Genomic DNA, 20025 nt, shown 5'->3' with positions numbered 1-20025 from the left:
TTGCCACTGAGGTTGACCGAAATACAAAACATTGAACAAGCTCATCAGTGATTACCATTAGTTGCCACTGCAATCATTGCAAAAAAGAAATCACAGATGCAAAGCAATACTTTACATTTGTGATTATGAAAAGTAACCTCCCCCAGCTTTCTACATGGGGGGTTTTCATCCCCACACCCAATGAGAAATTAAAATAATAACTCCAGGTTCACTCAAACACAAATTAGGCCAAATCCCCCTGAATTATGTAATCGTCAATATAATGAATTTTTACATAATTCAACAAACTGTACCAGTGACAAAAAACACCACTCTTTCACCATACGATAAAATGCATGCAGTCATAATTATATATATATATATATATATATATATATATATATATATATATATATATAAAATATATATATATATATATATATACATATATATATATATATATATATATATATATATATATATATATATGGGTTTACTTTGACTCACTAAAATAACAATTCACCATTTCCTAGTTGGCCGACTCCAAGCACAGACTGCTGAAATTCTTCCCCTGTGAAAGGAACCACTCGGCCACCAGGGTGAACTTTGCCCTTTCTCCAGTATAGTGCAATATCAGAATTGGTATATTTAAGTATGGGGGTGGAAGGGTGAAGTCTCCCTCTTGGATGGGTTTAGATTTGTTCCGTTGAGGTTTTTTCTCTGGTGACCAGCTGGTTGCTTTCGGTTTAAAGCCATATTCGTGAAGTGGAATTGAACAGCAAAGAATCGGTGAGTCAAAGTATACCCATATATATATATATATATATATATATATCTATATATATATATATATATATATATATATATATATATATATGAATCTGAATGGATATCTGAATCATGGTTAACTATCAAGATTTCAGTTCAACATTTTCCTTCAGCACTTAACAGATTTGGCCAGATCACATTAGTACAGACACCCCCTCATTTCCTGTCTTGCACACAATTCTCACATTGACACACACAAACAAATTCAGCCACTCACACACACACACACACACACACACACACACACACACACACACACACACACACACACATGAGTATCACCTACCTCATACCATTCTTGGGCTATAAACACATCCCCAATGTGTCCTTTATCTTTCAGTCATAAATATTTCAGTTAGTCATTAATGCAAGACATTAGAGTTTCACACTCATCCCTTTAATAAATTCATAGTGGTACAAAATTGTCATACCAGTGAATTTCTAAGTTTAAAGGAGAAATATTTCCAAATTTTCAATTATTTTATTTCTGTTTTGATTTATTGCATGACAAGTTTGGGAGAAATGCCTAGCATTTTAAGTCCCTTTATGTTGTACATTGCAAATTATTGCAGGTGTTTAATAATGCCCACAATCCTTAATACAAATTAAAAAAAATTAAACAAACTTTTGCATGAACTTCTCAGGCAGCACAGTCGGTTAATGCAGAGGTGCACTGTGACAAGGGTGCAGTGTTTGAGTCTCATTCCCCTTCTTTGTAGTATTTTTACCTCTTATGTATTTTGCTCTGTAAATCCCTGGTGTCTAGTGGTGGCATAGAAGTAATGTCCTTAGTGGGAGGGCACATGGTTGTAATATTCATGTTGTCTAGGGGTTCTCTATGACAGCTTTTTTTCTTTTATTCATTTTAATTAAGTATTTTTAAAGCATGCTATATAAAATATCCTTGTTGTACAGTATTCCTGCAATCCATGTCTCTAAACATTTTCACTGTTGTCTTAGTGTTTCCTCCCATATCTGTAATACTTAATTCTCAATAAACATGAGGAGTTATCCCTGCTGTCTGGTGTTCATCCCAGAACCCATGCCTAAACAGTTATCCATGGTGTCTACTGATTCTACTCAGCCAGCATCTGCAGAGCTATTCCCAGTGAATAGGTGTCACCCCAATCCAATGTTGCAGGTTTTGCCTATTAGACTAGGGGTGTATTGAGGTATGGCAATCAAGCCTAACCCTCCTCTCACATATATAGACCTCACCTATCCTCCGCTTAACCCCTATTAGCGTCACCCCAATAATCCAATGTTGCAGGTTTTGCCTATTAGACTAGGGATGTATTGAGGTATGGCAATCACACACACACACACACACACACACACACACACACACACAAACACACACACACACACACACACACACACACACACACACACACACACACACACACACACACACACACACACACACAGACACACACAAACACACATTCACACATACATGTACACATGGAGCCCCTCATATGCACACAATCACACACCCCCTAGCACTTCCTGACTACTAAACTCCATAGTAAATACCTCCAGTGTGATGGATGAACATGGGCAGGCTAAGTTATGACCTGTATAAATGGTTTTCTACATGCTATTCCAAGGGCAGGCACATGCTAATTAGTATATGCATTACCCTGGAATGCTACATTAGCATATAGCATGGCTGTGGATGCAAGCCGCCAGAGTGCAGCATGTCTTTGTTTTTCAGCACTGTGGTGGGTCTGTCTCTGTATTATATATGGTTACTACCAGGTGTACACTTTGTGTACATCTAGTAGTAAAGTTTCTGAATCTGGCCCTTAGATTCCTGACATCAAGACAATGCAATATATGTAGCAATCTCACATCTTATTGCCATCTAATTCATAACAGAAAATAAGTTAAACAGTGTCAGCATAACAATATTTAATACAGCCTGCACTACTGGCACAGGCTATAACATTTGTGAAAAGATTTATTAGTATCCATCTGTCTGAGAGATAAAGCTTTATTTTTACAGACTACATTTGTCTTTTGTCTGCTTTTTTCCTCTTTGGCCTAACATGCATCCATGGGATACACAGGTAATTAACTATCTCTTTTTAACTAATGCCTCTGAGACACAAACAATCCAAAATTTAATAGTACTAGCCAAAATTATACTTAACACACACACAGTTGCAAGGACAAATGTTATTCTATATGGCCTGTACTGCCATGCACAGATGCACTTTAAAAGTCTAAATTGCCATAATAGTATCCTCTCTCTCAAAAAAAAAAAATTCTGCACCTTGGACATTTTATCTGTCTATCAGTTACCACCTTATGTTAGCATACTTGGAGATGTGTTCAGGATTCACATATCGTAGGGGGAATAGTCACTAATTTTCAGGGGCATTAAAGTAAGCACTGTCCAGATCACTCTGTACCACAACTTTCTGGGGATTTCTATGCTCATTTATTTGACCTGATCATCTGTAAAGGTTTTGAATGATATTTTTCTGAATTAGCAAAATGCATACTGAAGAACTATTAAATCCTAGATGCACCCAGTTATGACACCGGAAGGAATTCAAGACTACTAAGCAATCTCATACTTGTGGCTCCAAAAACGACATGCTGTACTTAGACCTTTGTCCGGTTCTGGTTGCATTGGCTCATTTGGATTAAAGCGAGTTTGTATCCCTGATGCAGTATTTGAGACATAGATACAATAAATTTGGGCTACCAAAGTACTCCCAGTTTAATATTTTTAGATACAACATAATTCAAGGCTTGGAGAAACTCTTTTGTTAACTATAATTAATTTATAGCTGTTTGTCTATAACCTTATCTGTCATATCTCTTAATGTATTAATAAATTGTGTGACATCTTTATGGTTACATTGAATATTTATTATTGTGAATGACTTAAAATTGTGTAGTTCATCAGAAGAGGGGATGAAAGCCAACTACAAATGGTTAAAACTTCTTCAGATTATATAAGAATGACATTTGGTTTTGATAAATGTGCAAACGCAACATTTATAAAGGGAAAACTGCACCACCAAGAAAATATCACCCTGGACAGGAACATGATAGAAAGGATCTTGAGCAGCAGACAGCATAAAAATATTTGAAAATAGATGAAGGGTTGGCAAGAAAACATGAACAAATGAGAATAAAACTCAGTGAAGAATACTTCAGAAAAACTAATATTAAAAACTGCTTTGATATTTGGAATAAAGTTTAAGCTATGAATCAATTTGCTCTTCATTTTCTAACTTACAGTTTTGGGGTGATTGATTGTCCACAAAAAGTATTGAACCCACTGAAATCAAAACAATGAAAATGCTTTGTGTCTATCAAATGATGTACAAAACTCAGAGTATAATATGATTTCATAATCCTTACTCTGAAGGAGATATGAGCCTCCTCAATCCTGACTACATGTATAAATGTGCAGTCATGGGACTGCATATATATCTGCTGACCTTATCAAATCCAAACATAGTGAAAGTGTTAAAACATGAGGGGAAGAAGTCTAAGATGACATTTTTGCTTAGTTCAGCAGAAGTATTTCAGAATAAAGTGGAGAATGGAAATCAAACCAAAAGTAGACAGAAATTAGACAGTAAATAAATGAGCTAAAAAATAAAGAAAGAATAAAACAGAAAGGATCAGATGATAAAAAGGAAAATCTACAAATATAGTGGCAAGTGTAGAGTTCATCTGGAACAATCTCGTGATGATCAAGATTTGACATAGGAATGGTTAAAGAGACGTGAATTGAATTGAAACCAAAAGAAGAAAGATTGCACTCATAGCAGAAGGTCTGTAAGCTACAATAATGGGACAAGACTGCTGCACTGGGGATTGTGCAAACACTACAGTACTGCAATAGCTGAGAAGCATTGGAAATGTGAATCCCAAGGCATTATAGAGAACAATGAAGCTTATATCACATGGGATCATCTATTACCTACAGTTCAAAAAAATAGATGCAGTAAAATTGGATATAGTAGTCCATGAAAACAAACAAAAAAAAGCTTTGATTATTGACATTTCTACACCCTGTGATTACAGCTTCTTGTTTATATATATATATATATATATATATATATATATATATATATATATATATATATATATATAGAGAGAGAGAGAGAGAGAGAGAGGGAGAGATAGCATCATAAAATATGAGGATTTGCAGGCAGAAATGAGAGCAATGTGGAAGAAAGACACTCAGTTCCAAAAGTAATAGGAGCAACAGGTCTAATACAGCAGAATTTGCAGTCATACTTAAATATTCTCCAAATACATGTAGCCTCATATGATTTGCAGAAGGAGGCAATTATGGGCATTTGTATCTAAAATCAAAGACTGTAAAAAATGCTAATTTCATGAACTTTGATCATACCCTGACTAAGGAATGGGGTCCATTCCCATCATGGTGTTAGAAACCTAAAACACATGGAGAAATTAAACCCATAGTACTTATTTATTGATTGATTGTGGAATTAATCCAGTCTTGGATCCTCTCTTGGATCTCAGCCAACATAACACTGGAAATGACCTTGTTTGGAAACATTAAAATAGACTAGGACAAAATAGCCCTGGAAACTGATCAAGACTGTAATGATAATTAACAAGGCAACATATAAAGAATCCATTCTAGACTGAATTCTAACATCCACACTAAACCATATCGCCACATGTGACACCCTACCTGATGTCCTATGCGACAACAAGCTAAGCTATATAATCAGACACCCCAAACAGACCAACAAAGTTCATCACTAAAACACAGCCAGAAACATCAGTAAATTCAATAAAGAAACTTTTACTTCCAGACTGCTCCATATCACCTAGGCTCCATGTAAAACTCTTTCCACTGATGAAGCAGTAGACACACTTATTACAACATTTTTAAATATCCTGGCACAGCAAGCACAATTAAGAACCAAAAGTATTAAAAACAACCAGCCCCTTGATTAACCAAAAAAAAAAATGAACAAAACGAGAGAAAAAAAAAAAGCTTAGTAAAACAACAATCCACAAAAAGCAGCAAGAGGCACCAAAAAATCACCAATGGCTGAGGCTCTCTGTAATGCACCCTCCCACTGTTGAAATGCTGTAAATTGTGTTAAATGTGTAATATATAAGTTATATGATTTTATGTTTTTTGTTTTATTTGTCTGCATGTTTGTGTGGCGCACAGCACAGCAATGCCTAGCCATGCTCACATATAGACAATAGATACCTGCTACACATGTCAAAATAGAAACCAGATGCAATCACTTATCATAATTAATTAATTTTATTTTTCTATTGTAATTTTTTTTGTAATTGTCATTTGTGCGGCGCAGAGGAGAGCCGAGTACCGCTTATGCATACATATCTGACACCTGCCAGACATCGAAAAATAGAAATGTTATATGATTATTTATTTATTTATAGGTTTGTTTATGCATGTTTTCATGGCGTGGTGCAGTGCTCTGCAACACTAACAGGTAGCCTATTAGTATACGTGAAGATATACTAGTTTTCATAGTATCTAAGTATCAAAATGGATAGAGTTATGGCCTTATGTGTTGTAGATTCTGGGTTCAAGTCTATAGCAAGAAGAATATGTTTGTAATTTAATGCACAGTTTTTGTTTAATGTCCTAACAACATTGTGAAATATGGCAATGCTGCACTTTGCTAAGCTTTGCTTTACCATGCTAAGCACTGCATAAACATACTAACAGATACCAATGTTTGCACAGTGATAAGCTTCCCTAAAACCATGGTTGTGTGAGATTTTGTGCTGCTCAGCTCTGCTTAGCTGGTTTGCACACTGCTAAGTGATGCAGTGCTTTTTGAATGTTGCTCAATGACATGTAAGGACAGGAAAACAGTCTGTATTAAGATCAATTGGAGGGAATTCTGCCCCATTCATTGGAGTTCAATCGATTGTTGATATGGCAGGCAGTGCTGGTGAAGGTGCACGCTTTCAGGTGCAGAAGTGGGGTGTTCACAAGTCCAGGGTCATGGTTGGGCTCCTGGAAAAAAAAAACATGAACCCAGGCAGCTGCAGGGTGGTTTCCAAAGCTCGGAGTGTAAGATGGAGGCCTGGGACTGTTTGGCCATGGAACTCACCAATGTCACTGGTATCCCCACACAGATGAGCAATTTTGTCATCATTATGATGACCTGAAGAGGAGAAAGATGGGAGCCTTAGACACCTGGGTCCAACAAGCTGGAGCAGAGAATTGTCCACAAGTATGTAAGTAATTTTTCCCCTGTTTTACCAATAGGCAAGCTGAATGTCTGCAAAACTGGCATGAATAATTGTATGCTTCTCTCCCAACAGCTGCACCTGAAAGGGCTGCAATAAATGAACAATAACAACTGTAGTGCAGTAAACAATAAACAATACCAATAACAGTAAGCAAAACAGTGTAAAGCAGGATTGTGTTGTTATAACCATTGCTGGAGAGCTGCATGCATTGATTGTCTATGGTAAGATCGCTGCAGTGAAGTGTAACACTGTACTAGCTATAGAATGCAAACTAATGGCCTGCAAACTGTATTGCTTAACTCATAGTACTTTCCAAGGCTCTCTCCAGGCCACTATCAGTCACATAATGCTCTCTGTTCCTCCTACTTCAGGTAATAAAGATATATGGGTGAGGTAGCCTAATCCATGGGCAGATATTGTGTGAGGACTTCACAGATGTTTCAAAGCAATAGCAATAAAAAGTTTTCAGCATTGTTGATTCTAAAATAATGCTTTATTAATATATGCAGCATGGTTGTACTACATACATGTGTTTTCTACAGTCACTGCAGTTAATTATAACACTGTAATAGTTCTAGAATGCAAGAATGTCCTGTAACTTGTATTGCGTAGCTCATAGTGTGGTTCCAGGTTATCTCTAGGGCAGTATCAGTCACTCACTAGTCAGCAGTGACTTAGTAGCTCAGTCTGTTAAATGCCTTGTACACAGTGTATTTTTCCACACACAATCCTTGGTTGTAATCCACTGGTGTGTAGCACTAAATTTTCAGTATCAGTCACGCAATGCTTACATATTGTCCCTCGCCAGGAACAAAATTATGAGCAGATATTATGTGTAGATTTCACAGAATTTTATAATCATTAGCAAAAAGGTGTTCACTGGCATTGTTGACTCATAAATAAATCTGTTTATTTGCAGTATGGCTGCCTTCCTTGCATGTCTGTATTAAGTTGCTGCAGTCAATTTTTACATTATTTGCAGATGTCCCTTGCAGTCACAGCTATTGGGTTCTATCCCCATGCCTCCCAACTAAGCCATGACGGCTGTCTAGTTTAGGTAAGGTACAAAGACATGCCTCTCATGTGTCAAGATTTCTCATAATATAATTAAATCTGCCTAATCCATCTGTCACAGGCTTACCAGAGAAAGACTACATGGAATGCAATGTATTACCAAATTCGCTTAAAGAACATCTTGGTAGTTACATAAGTCCACATTATGTGAAACTGTTCTCTGTAGTTGTGCACCTGCATTTGTCATTACTTGTCCCACACTGACCCATGCTAACAGCTTGAGAGATATGTACGTGCTAAATCAGCTATAGGAGAATTGTAGTCACTGTACCGCAACTGACAAGACACACCTGTAGAGTATTTATTATCAGTGTTTTCAGGGATATAATCTGCAATGGCACTAATGGAATGTTTTTCTCTCTCTCTAACACCCCTTTATTTATAATTTTTATTTATTATTATGATTTAATATTAACATATGTCATTAAACTAACTATATTTTTGTAAAATATAGTAATTTGTTATTATGATTCACAATTAACATACTTTATTAAATTAACTATCTTGTCACCCTTATGGCTTACTGGCATGCTATTACAATACTGACAGTTATATTATTTACTGATGTGTTACGTATACTATACATTAATATGTATTTGCATGAATTAAAATGATGTTCCATTCTGCTAATACTAACAATGGTTTGGTTATTACTAACCTTAACCTATTGCTATGCCTCTGTCACTACAGCATGTCAAGGTAGGCTGGTGCTGGCTGATCCTCCTACCTTGACTCAACTGGTCATGACAGACTGGTAGTGCCCTCTCTGCTGCCCATGCACTACCTGTGGCATTGGGTAGTACCGCCCCATGGAATAGGGCCCCCCCCGGGAGTGGTGTTGGAGGGGGTGTTGTCACCAGGGATGAGCTGCCTGTCTTGTGGCACAGGATAGTCTACCGTAGGTTTGACCACCACCTGTGCTGGATTGAGGTGAGGGCATGCTGGCCAACCTGGTGGGGTAGTGTTACCCTGGTGCCCAACCTCCAGCACTGCCACCCTCGAGGCAGTGAAAGAGCAGTGCCAGCAGTCTCATGGCTGGGTATGTGAGTCATGCTACTGCTGTCTGGAGTCACATGGGACCTGGATTCCACAACACCTTCCCTCTCCAAGGTCTTTACCTCCCCTCATATGTCACATGCCACCCCTGTCTGCTGTCTTGTCTGTCTGCAAATGCATCCTCACCTACCCAACTTTCATCCTGCACACATACCTATCTCACTTCTCCAAAATTCCACTCACACAGTGACTATATTAGATAACTTGTACTTGTGTAATGCAGTGTTAGTTCACCATGCCACTTGTAGTGCTTACAAAGAGATACTGTATGCTGGCATTTGTCATGAGTACACCACATACATTTGTGTACCTTATGTTGTATGATGTTGTACTGCCTGTATAGCATAGCAGATGGATGATTCGCATTAACCTAGTATGAGACGTTAGTACTACATGCTTGTGGGAGAGATTTGTCTAGCAGACTGAAAAACATCCTTGGAACAGAACCCCACCTTAGCTCATGCCATCTGTCTGATTGTCTGCATGACCATCATCTCAACACAAGACATCTGCCTGTGTCCCTCTTGGACTGGGGCAATATGTGTTGATTATGCAACTACTGCCTTGACAATGTCTATGATTGTGAGGGCTGTATGGCCATTATTTTAGTTCACTTCAAACTTCCTATGGTTCTGTAACATGTTGTATAATGCTCTAACAGGGTCATACACAAACATGGCTATGTTGAGACTAGCATCACTTCCAGTCATTGTGTACAGGACATGCCAAGGTACATACGTATTGTAAGTTGGTCATATGTAGATGTGAACACTTACCTATGTAATGGTACATACTACAGATCACAGTACATATTGCATGCAACACACCTTATGTCTGCTAGTACTATCAGTTTAGGACATATTATGTTTGTTCATAGGTTCATAGGCTCATAGTTAGGTACTAAGCTATTGGCCCTAGGGCCTATATAAGCCTAGCCAAATGGTACTCTGGTTTTCGCCACCCAAGAAAATTATTTCCCGTGCCCCTGTTGAGCAGAGCAACAGACATGATCCTCGGGGTGAATTTCCTATCTCCCATCCAATCATCAAGATTTTTCTTGAAGAGTGCTAATAAGGAGCTTTGTTTGATATAGTTAGGTAGTTTGTTTCAGAGCATGGGAAGTCTCTGGGACAGGAATCTATTCCTCCAGCATGTTCTGTTTATTGTGGTGACAAGGTTTAGGTCCCTAGAGCATGTAGCTCAGAGGGATTGGGATTTCTTTAAGTGTAGCATGTTCAGCAGCTCTGTGTTTGACATAGCTTTGTATGTTAGGCAGAGATCGCCTCTGAGTAGGCAATATGTGATGGAGTAAAGTTGGAGTTTTTTGAGATGGTCTGCATAGGGCATCTGCTTGAGGCCAGTAATCCTCTTTGTGAGGTATCTCTGCAGCCTTTCCAGTTGTTGTAGATGTCTTGTGAGCTACATACCAAAAGGGGCATTGTACTCTATAATGGGTCTAATAAGTGATGAGTAGAGGGGAACAATGACCTCTTTTTCATGGATGAGAAGCCTTTTGTGATGAGGTATGCCACGTAGAAAGATTTTCTGACTACTATGGTGATGTGATTATCAAAGGAGAGACTACTGTCCACCTGTGTCCCGGGTTCCTATTAGAAGACCAAAGACACATTCTTTCAAATGTGTCTTGGTCGAACTTAAAAGACTGAAATGGCAAAATATCGAAGTGGCTTTTAAACAAATTCTTTCCCTGGGAAAGAATTCACTTGGCTGCTTTATTACTTTGCTGTTTGTCTGAGAGTTGGTAAATGTAAGTAGGGGGGGTGTGGGGGCAAAGCCTCCCACTTAATGTAATGTGTAAAGTGTTTTGTTTTTTATTTTTTTCTTGGAACAGCAATTTTTTTCCCTTGGAAAAAAAATCACTGTTCTGACAGTTCAACATTGTAAGCTTTCACTTACATACGGTTGATTAATCACCGTTCACTGTTTTAAGCGTTCAGTGATCTAACCCTGTGTCCCAAGGTCTCTTACCAAACTTTCAGTGTTAGGTAGACTACCGCCTATGTGGTAGTTCATGAGTACAGATTTTTTACCAAAAGGGATGACAATGCACTTTTTGGCACTGAGCTTGAGGCCATAGCTATGACACCCGGCATCTGTCTCAGTGAGTCCCTTTTGTAGGATGCCCACATCATTAGGAGTTTTGATTATGGCTCTTAGTTTGTAGTCATCTGCGAACTTTGTTAGCCAAAGACCTTCTGTGTTAGCTTGTACTTCAGAGAAGTAGATACCAAACAGGAGCGGACCCAGGAGTGAACCCTGTGGCACTCCACTTGTCACTGGACTGAAGTTGGATTTAGAGTCTACTACTTTCACAGTGTGGGTTCTGGCAGTGAGTCAGTTGGCAACCCATCTTGTTCTGACATAAGCAAGCATTGTTATTGTCAGACCTTTGGAGAGGCCACATCGTCCACTACAAATAAATCACTGCAAAATCCTATCTATGTCTAGGTTACCAAGTTTATTCCATATGGATATAGACACACACACACACACACACACACACACACACACACACACACACACACACACACACACACACACACACACACACACACACACCAAGTGGGCTCGAGTGAGATTAGAACCCCTATCTAGTCTTATACACTATAGATCACAGTACTTATTGCACGCACCACATCTTACGTCTGATCCTACACTGTCAGTTGATAGTCTTAAGGTGGCTGACATCAGACCTTGTAGAAGAGGGAAGTTTGGAAGCCAGTAGCAAATCAAAGGCCCAAAAAGTGCAAAACCATTGCAAGTGGATAGTCCATGAGGGCATGTTTGTTATTTTGGAGCAGAATACACACACACACACACACACACACACACACACACACACACACACACACACACACACACACACACACACACACACACACACACACACACAAAAACACACACACACAAGCACTTTTGTCTTGATTTAGGTTGTCACTTGACTGGGGTGGGATTAGAACTCCTACCTACCAAGTTTTATACCCTACAGAGGACAGCACTTATCACACATGCCAAAGATTAAGTCTGTTGTACATGTGATTGCAGACACAGTACTTGTGCATTTTACAAACTAGGCTTGTGTTGAACAGCATCTGTGGCCTGCAAATTGATATTGCTTCATACTGTTATCTGTATCTAGTATCCTAACAGTGAAATAACTGTTTTTTTATCCTGGCTATGTGTGTACAGTTACCAGTATGGCCATATGTGGCTGCTTGCAGTTACATAGGTGAAACTATGGGCCGGGACAATGTGCTCTGTCCATATGTGCATTGACACCATTATACATTGCACCATCTGCTCACCTGTATCTGTGTACGTGGTAACATCCAGCAGGCACAGAGGTCAGTAGGTAACTGGATTATACTACTGTTGCATCCTTGGTTTGGATCCTTTGAGTAACACTATGGCTGTGTGATAGTGCAGATTTATGCATCATTATTAGGGTATGTTGGACAATATAGACATCCACACACATATTTCTGTATATAACAGAGATGTATATATAAATGTAGTTGTGTGTGTATGCTATGTATAAGTGTTATGTAGATATATGGGGGGTGTATGTATCATTTTAATATATATATATATATATATATATATATATATATATATATATATATATATATATATATATATATCAGTATATATCTATTTGACACTAGATAGCGACAGATATACTATGCATGTAAGAGAGAGAGATAGTGATAGACAGATGTGTATATGATATGTCTGTATGTATAAACATATAAAAAAATGTCATTTTGTTGAAGGACTAAGAGAATTGTGCTCATTTTAACTAAGTGTCTGGGGATGCCCAGTGGGACTGTCAATACTGATAAAGTGACTCCAGGCTACATGTGCCTGTACTTCTGTCCAGGATTGTGTATGTTACAGACATTAACATCCACCCCTGTTTCTGTAGTACTGCACTTCACTCAAAATGTCCACGGCATTTTCCAGCTGTGTGTTGTACTTAATATGTGACTGAGGTTGGTAATGTTTCACCACCAACAGACTGACAGTCTGCATACCTCTCAACTGTCCTGATTTTTATAGAAAGTCAAGAGTTTTGCCTCATGTTTGGTCTGTTCCTTATGCATCTGTGGTCGTCTGATGAATTATTGAATATTGACCACTACATTATACGAATTACAGACAAACATTTGTGTTTCAGACTTTAAATCTTTCAGAAAATATGTAATAATGCAACACCTTTAATTCCAGCAACTTTCTAGGTTCATGGGAACAATATTTAAAAATCTGTCCTTATGTTTGGTATTTTGCCCCCCCCCCCAATCTTTATGGCTTTGTCCAGATTTCTTGCACTAAGAGGTTGAGTGGTATGACAGTCTGTGAAAACACCAACATACTACTATCTCACATGCAAAAGATGTGAGAAATTCCACATTAGAGCCATCAACACCATCACCCAAGCTAGCTTCCTAGTCCACTGAGCCACACAGGTCACCAGACAGAGAGGAGTTATTCATCACACAATCAACAGCATAAATATGTACATTATTATCCTGCATGAATAGACATACTATGTGTGAGCGATATCTATGTTACAGCCCTAAGATTGCCTGGCCCACTGAGATACCATAGCTGATTTCCTGTTAAAGCAGTTATATGGATAAACTGCCATACTGGGGGTGGGGGAACAACAGCACATGATCAGCTTGGGTAGACAGTTGTCCACATATTATGTGTGGCCACTGTTTAACTTTTCCCTTGCCTGATAAGATGAATATTTCAACCATGAGGCCTAGTGAATTTTAAGGAACACATACTATTGAACTGGGTATCTGTAGTCCCAGTTGGATGTTACATCTGTCAAAATAGCCCACTATATTTCCTAGCATAACAGCAGATCCATCCACATGATACCATATTATAGTAATCCTTACAATTACTGTGCAGGTTAGAGGCTTACATTGCGAATGCAGTTGACAGACCTATATACCAGGGGTGACTCTTTGTGATGTAAGCAGTAAATGCCAATGCATTGATATGTACAGGTTGAATGGGTTGCTGGCATCAGCTATTTTAATATATGTATGTGAGTAGGAATAAGGTGTCAGTCCTTAGGGTCCTAGGTTGTCAAGGAATGTGCTATGCATTGTCTCTTATCCAGTGCCAGGTTATACTAGGCATGCCTACATCTGCCTACAGGGGCATCATCTGGGTCCCCTCCTCTGAGTCCTCCTGTGAGTGTGGCTGTAGTGACCTAGGCACTGGTGGGGGCTGTGTATCCCTTTCCTTCATTGATCCTGCTCCAGCAGTTTCCACAGGATCATACTGTGTAGCTTGGCATATACTGTGACCATATGCGCACATGTGGCTGGAGAGTACTGCAGGGCTCCACCAGATATATCGAGGCTCCAGAACCTTAACTTCAGCAGCCCAAACACACACTCTATGATGTTCCTAGTTTGAATGTGTTCCTCATTATGGCATTCTTCCACGGGTGTGTGTGCATTTATGATGGGTGTCATCATCCACAGTTCCAGTGCATAGACAGCATCCCCCAGTAAATGGCTGTGTAGGATGTCCTCCTAGCAAACATCTAGTACATCTGTGATGCATGCCAGATATGGGAGTTGTGATAACTGCCAAGGCTGCCATTGCACACATTCATGATAATGTCCTGATCATTGCATACAACCTGGCAGTTGCTGGAATGGTGTTCCTTGTGGTTGACATAGATTCTACCCTCCTCATTGGGTGGTGCCTTGATGTGTACATGAGTGCAATCTATAGCACCCAGCACCTAGGGGTAGTGTGTTACACAGTACAAGTGTTGCATATTGCTGTCCCTCACCTCTGGGTGAGATAAAAATCAATGTGCTCACTGGCATGTGGTAGCATGGCATCCAGGAACTGGTGGAGTATGCTGGATGCTTATGCCTGTGAGACCCTCATCATGTCCCAATTCATCTTTGGAAGGTACCTGTGGCTATTATCCTAAGAGCTACACATGCATTTGTTTCTACTGGAATGTGTTCCCCTCTGTTGGCTCTGGGTCTGAATTGAGGATGGCAGAGCTCAGTAAGTTCTTGTAGTATGTCCTGTTCACCATGTAGCACTCTACATTCTCCAGCTCATGTAGCTCCTGGAAGGATACCCTTGGCCTGAACACTCCTCTCCTTCTTAGCCTAGACCTATTGTTAATAGGAGTAGCAGCAGCAGCAGTGACTTCAGCATGTAGCGCATGCAGATTTAGCAGACCTGCAGCAGCCCCTAGCATTCTTTCAGTTAAAATTCCCAAGTCTGTACTACACTGGTGCAGAGTATGGGGGAAAAGCAGATTGTAGGGTGTATGGATACTTTATAGTGCTCTACTGTAGATACTGCTATGCGATTGGCTACCTATGATGCATTGCACCTGCATAGTATATCATTAACATCATTTAATGTCCTTAGTTTAAGTTAAACAATGGTAAAAACTGATTATGCATCATTGCCTTTTAAATATTCTAAGCAATGCGGTGCACCATGCAAACATGGTAGGTAACCAAAGCATAGCAGTCAGTGGACACAACTTCTAGGCATGCTCAGTACAGCAGTGTGCCACACAAACACAGAGAAACACATGCCCCATAGGTAAACAAAGCTTAGAAGTCAGTGCAAACACCTCCTCCAGACTTCCACACTCAGCATGGTGGTGGGCTGCACAAACAGACACAGCTAAGCTCCAATCAACTTAGTAGTTTTTGGACACACCCTCTCCCGATGTCAGCTACCTCCTATGTGGACACCATCATGGTTCTTTGCCTACTCGGAGGGGTTATGCAGGCACAATTACCCCAATATGCTATTCAGTAACTCCATCTTATTTGCATAGGGATCTGAGCTCACAACCTGGAAATGACATGCTTCCAAGCCCTAGCACGTTAGTAACAGCACCAATGCACCATTGTAGATACTCCACACAAGGTCTTGTAATACATTTCTGTCTCATAATATCATAATATTAATTTTGTTATTTCCATGTTTTTTTTTCAATTTTTATTTTAAGGCATGTTTGTGACTGCGGCACACCATACAAACATGCCCAGATAATTATAAAAATAAATAAATTATTTTAACATATTTTTTGTAACTTTTAAGACACACAGAGGATATTTTCACTCATATCTGTGTGTGGTATGCTATTTCTGTCCAACTATCTACATTTTTACAGCCAATTTTGTCTGTCTACATTCCTGTACACAGACTTTTTCCATGTACACTAAGGACACTGACACGGGGCCTGCAGGGCTACCTGTCTGCTTGCTGGGTTGCTCACCTGCCTCATTTTCACGACATTCTCCTGCTTATGAGGTGATTTGCATGCCACAGAACTTCCCATGTTGGCATGTGCATGCCTATGCCCAGCAGTGCTTACTGGATCGCAAATTGCTTACTTTCATGTAAGCAGCATGGCATGATGATTACATGGTAAAAAACATCATGTAGACTTTATTAAATTCTCCCCTATAAGTATTAGATTTTTGTGTAGTTCATATACTGAGTCACATGGTTTAACAGGTATGGCTGCAAACACAATCTATAAAAAATAAGTTTCCATAAACAGTCACAGATGTTTCATGTCAAAAATGCTGTTTGCCTTACAACAGCCTGTATGCAATCTACAATATGTTATTAACAAGCAATTTATTACTCCAGGTATGGAACCATGCTTGCTGCATATTTATGAATAATTTTAGTTGGTTTTATAACATTACCTTTGGTATAGATGACAGTGCAAAACACATGAACATGAACATTTTTTGCAGATCAGTGTGTGTGTGTGTGTGTGTGTGTGTTTGTGTTATGCAGTCCCCAGCATAGAAATTATTATGCAATTAGAAGAATGCTTATGTTGGCTTGGGCCTGTGTTTGTACCAGTATCAATGGACTTGACAACAGATAATTTTCCTTTTTTTTCCTGTGCTGCTTGCAGTCTTCAGCTTAGACATTATTAGGCAATTAGAAGAATGCTACCTCATCCTGGCCCTATGTTTGTAATGTTATCGCTTTACCAGACAGCAGGTTATTAAAACTGCACTCATGTTGTTGGCATACATGAGATCTGAAAAAGTGCTAATCCATTTCAAAATTAGTAGCTGGATTTTTCTTTTTTAAGATTTGGATTGCACATCAATTAAACAAACAATGGAATTTACTGTCTTGAAATAATAGTAAGAACTCATAGAAAAGATATTTTTTTGTTCATGAAACCCTACCTCAGACACAATGTCCACACTAGCTTGGCATGTGACCAATATGTTTATCTGCCCAATCAATACACAAATGTCATAAAGTTTTATTTGGAATCAATATAAATTATATAACAACATTTTATGAACAAAATAGATAGCAAAACATGTGCATGTGCAGCATTCATAGACATTTCACCCTTGAAAGCAGCATTAAGGACAAGTCACTCTTATTCCATATCACAGCAGGAAATCCCCAGGATCAGCATCCTATACTGCTCACTCCTAGCATTGAATCAAGCCAATGACAGGGATAAGGAGGAGTCAAATTTATCACCATAAGCTTGTCTAACTCAAACAAATTCAAGACAAAATATATGCATAAATTAGGGAGGGCTCATAAAAACATACATGTTGTAGAGACTGGAATTTCGTAAGTATCCCTAAGAACCAAAGAAATATGAACATTAAATAGATCCAAGCCAACATCACTTAAGTGGACACCATCATGTCTTTATACTAAACCTGATCTCTGTCTGCAGTCTCAATGTTCAAGCAATAACAAACTCAGTGAAGAAGCAGTCCTCATTACCCTAATCACTGAATTTCCAAGTAGTTTTTTAATGCTTTTTCATTGACTGCATCTCTCTAAAAAGCCTAGGAATAATAGAAGACCAAAAGATTAACACTCCAGGAATTTTCTGTGGTGCAATAAACTAATCCCTAAATCACCCAGGACAACAATTTACATTTAGGTACATTACCCAAATCATTACCTCCCATGTGTACAAGAATAACCTTATTTCTAGATACTAAGCACTTCTCCTCCTCCAACATAAGTAATGCTGACTCCACAGCATACCTTGATTCCTTTTCATAGTTCATCCCATTTAATCAAATCAAACCATAACAGATTTCCTCAAGGCCTTATAGCAACTCACCTAGCTGACCAGTCCAGAATTTTGCTGAATGTCCAGATTTTTTGCTTCATATTTTTTGTCCATCCATCATAACATTTGTGATTGTCTGGTAAATTATTGAGGACTGATGATTCTAAATAATGACAAGACATTTGAGTCACAGAACTTTATATCCTTCAGAAAATACACTTTAATGAAAAAAACTGTTATTCTAGTAACTTTCAAAGTTTATAAGACCAATATTTAAAACTGAATTTGGGCCTTTGTTTCTCCATAATTTTTGTCTCTGTCCAGCATTCGTATGCTAAGAGGATGAGTGGTACACCACCCAAAATATGTAAACATGACCTGTAATCAAGATTTTCATATACCATGAAAAGAAACAAATGTAATGATAACCACACAAGTAACTTCTGCAGGTATATAATAACTATGTGATATAAGAACTGAAAGCCCTCAATCCTCACATGCCTTTCCGTCTAAAGAAATCAATACACTTAAAAGCCTGACCAAAACCATATGTCCTACCTACATGTAAAAAATGAGGCAAAAGTTTTCCTTCTATCTTGTAGCTTTTTAACATTGTTTTTTAAGACCAAATTAAACTGACCAGACAACACATGCCTAACATTTTGCCTAGCCAACATTACTTTTTTAAAAGCTCAGTCCCATCTTGCTGGATGTAGCAAAGTGTCACAATTTCTGTCTAACACCACTTGTTCCCCTAACTGACATGATTTGTCTTAGACTTCTCCAGCTACTTTAAAACTGACTCATCTGTTATGTACAAGTCAGACCATTTATGATGCCTAGAAAGTAAATTAATACAAATAAACAGGTAAGGTAGCTCACAACACATAACTATTTAACAGCAGCTGAAACTGCATGCATACCATTTCAGACAATCATCAACAGATGCCTGCCAATAGCCATTCTTGGGTCAAACAATGACCCTCACACACCCTTTATTCAATCTTCTTATTACCTGTTGTTTTGTAAAGTCCATACTTTCTGCAAATGTAGCACACTTAATGCCACTAAGTTAACATGGATCAATCTTATTGACTCACCAAGTTGCCAGCTGTGTGTATACTTTATCTGAATACTTCCTCACGTATATGTGCAATTCACAAGGTTGTCAGACATCCCTATTTGAGCAGGACTGTCCTGGAATCAGCAGCACAATCCCAAGTCCCACACTGCTGGTTAAAATCCTGGTGAAACGGCTTCCGATTTGTTTGTTTTTTTATTGCCTCATATGCCGGTATACCAGCCAATCAAAAAATCACAAAGCGGAGCCACTTCTGTTTAATGCAGAACTGCCTGATTTTCCACATTGAAACAAAAAGACTCCACTGTATGATTTTTTGATTGGCTCATATACCAGCATACAGGCCAATCAAAAATCACAAAATGGAGTTACTTCTATTTAATGTGGAACTGCTTGATGTTCCGCATTATAGACTTTTTTTTTTTTGCATAAATGACCTTTTTTTTGGTCCCTACCTGTCCCTTTACAAATCTGGCAACAATGGCAACTAACAACCCTACTGAAAGACAACAATGGTGGCTTTATTTAACTTCCTAATAGACTCCAATCAAGACCGATGAAGTAAACACTATGCTATAAGATATCAATCTTCCTATCTTCCAACCTCTTCTAATACTACTGCTGATAGCTGTTCTTCCTC

This window comes from Protopterus annectens, chromosome 3.part0 (assembly GCF_019279795.1).
Source record: "Protopterus annectens isolate FY-2018-M chromosome 3.part0, PAN1.0, whole genome shotgun sequence".
NCBI classification, from domain to species: Eukaryota; Metazoa; Chordata; order Ceratodontiformes; family Protopteridae; genus Protopterus; species Protopterus annectens.
The sequence above is the reverse complement of the archived record's forward strand: the minus strand, read 5'-3'. Positions refer to the sequence as shown.